Below are 2,500 nucleotides of genomic sequence, written 5' to 3' on the forward strand. Positions count from 1 at the left end.
CTTTATTGGCATGACAAATATTCACATTTGGATTGCCAAAGCTTTGATGAAGAAATTAACATGGTAAAAATGTTAATGATGACAACAATATTATAACCGCTAACAATAATAGTAACAACAACAATAACAATATAACTACAACAATACTCCTATTACCAATAATAATCATAATAATCATAATAATAATAATAATAATAAGTCTCTGTATCTCTGGTATCTGATATGGCCACTCACTGTCCATTAGACTGTGGCAGGAGTGTGAACATACAGTGCTGCCAGTGTGCTGAACTCTTTATGTTCACCAAGAACATATGGAAGCCTCTCTCTCTCTCTCTCTCTCTCTCTCTCTCTCTCTCTCTCTCTCTCTCTCTCTCTCTCTCTCTCTCTCTCTCTCTCTGCACAGTAGACACATGACCTTGGAAAAAAGTGGAAGGTTAACAAGTATTTTTCACGACAACAAACAGTTGCTTAAACTTGTTTCACTAAATTAGCCTCCGATTAGTATTAATTCCTGTAACAGACCACATGCTCTTTCCTGGCCTTACCAACCTGCCCTTACATGTTGCACAAATACTTTGAATAAGTTCATTTAAAAGTACGCTGGCGAATATCAACCTCACCTCCTAGCGCCAACCTGGAGCCTTGTATTTATCTTTCCTATTGATTTCTCTTATCGTTTTGATATGAATCCAACATAGTGTCACAAAGACGAATTTGAGAACAAATAGGCAACTAAAAAAATCAACAAATTTGCTTTGACCACCTGTTTAATAGTAGGTTAATTTTCACAAATAGATTTCTCTGTGAGCCCTAAGGTGAGGAGAGCGAATCTTACACCCAGTAGCATGAAAGGGAGGCTTGTTCAGTCAGCATTAACAAGATGCTTAACATGGTTCCATCTCATAGTGTAGTGCCAGTGGCCCATTTGATGTGACAACCATGATGTAATATAATGTTAATAAGAGTTTTCGTCTCGGATAATTGGTACTGGTCTGTGACAAACGTTCAGCGATATGCCAACTCATTGTTTTATCATCACTTTCTCTTTTTAAACCTGTGGAAAGCTCAACCATCTTCATCACCTCGACCCCCGCCCCTTCAGATTTCTCAGCCAAGTTCTGCCGTCAGACATCCGAAGCCTTTCGGTCCAAAGCCTTTTAGTTAAAACGTGTGAATCCTCGCTCTCACAGCGGCAACCTGATAATCTTCACAACATAAATTTACTGCTTATGAGCGTTTGCACGTCAGCACCCCGAAACAGGACGAATCAAGCGAGGTGAGCACACCTCTCTCCCGTCCTCCTCCCCTGTCTCTCGCTCCTTCCCTCCCTCCCTCTCGAGTTTCCTGCACCTGTCACACTTGTCAAATGCCTGTCAGTGTTCATATCTCCACTGGAGGTGAGGAGTGTGGCCCAAACATTGGCTGACAGGACATGGCCGGTGTTAAGTGACACAGGGTTTTCTTGCCGGGCGGGAACAGGGACCTCCTGCATTTCCACCTCTGGCTCTTTAATAAGACTGACCCTCGTTGTCATGTAGCCCTGAGATATCCTCGGCGCAGACAGAAGGTTCAGCGTCACTCACACCGCCTCAGCTATGTTCACGCCGTCGGGAAATCTAGCACTGGGATGAAGATCAATTTATGGCCTTTTTTTTTTTTTTTTGGAGAACCAGCAAAAAAAAAGACAAGGATTTTATGATCTAATCTCATTTAATAGATAAGGAAAATTATTGATGGTATCGAATTAATCTGGACTAACTGAACCATGAGGCTGATGCTAGTCATGGCCATATGGTAACATCATTTAATATTATGTGGAGAGGGCAATCTAAATGACACTGTTAAAAATACATGATGTATAAAGCATGTGGCTGGACTAAATTGATTTCACAGTGCTTGACGATCAAGGTGATGATCTCTATCAACATGACTTCCATCTCGGCTCTTTCCTTGGGCTGCTCCTGGGGGATGCTGGTTGTAATTGAACACCCATCATCTAATTTTCACTTCTCACTCAGTCACTCCCTGTAATCAGGATGACCTTCAGTGCAACCTTCCCATCATTTCCATGACACGCTCCAATCTTACATATGATTTACAATTGCCCTTGCACAAAAACATGCCTAGAAATTCCATTCTTGACAGTCGAACTATAGGCGTCGTCTTGGAAATCGCAACGCTGTTTCATACAGTTTTTGAACATAAGCTGTAAAGGAATGTGTTGCAGAGGGATCCGTGTCCTTCCTGGGTAGACATTAGAGTGGCTTTCTTTCATATTAACACTGTCATTAATGCTGTCTCATGCTTGAGCTCTTTGGAGCTGTTGGTACACTGAAACTGTGCACAATAACTGGAGCTTCAGACATTAGCATTGCCCACACATTTCCTAGCAAGAGCAGAAATGAGTTCTCTTATTGAATTGGTGTAATCATACACTACCTTTGTGTCACTTACTCACTCTCTCTCTCGCTCGCTCGCTCGCTCTCTCTCTCTCTCTCTC

At 42.0% G+C, this 2,500-nt stretch overlaps 1 long non-coding RNA gene across 1 annotated transcript in view; it reads right to left on the reverse strand.

Moving 5' to 3' along the window:
• LOC113572038 overlaps positions 1-2,500 on the reverse strand; it is a 6,733-nt gene that overhangs the window by 3,832 nt on the left and 401 nt on the right. The window lies entirely within an intron of this gene.

Source organism: Electrophorus electricus, chromosome 4 (assembly GCF_013358815.1).
Source record: "Electrophorus electricus isolate fEleEle1 chromosome 4, fEleEle1.pri, whole genome shotgun sequence".
Classification (NCBI taxonomy): Eukaryota; Metazoa; Chordata; class Actinopteri; order Gymnotiformes; family Gymnotidae; genus Electrophorus; species Electrophorus electricus.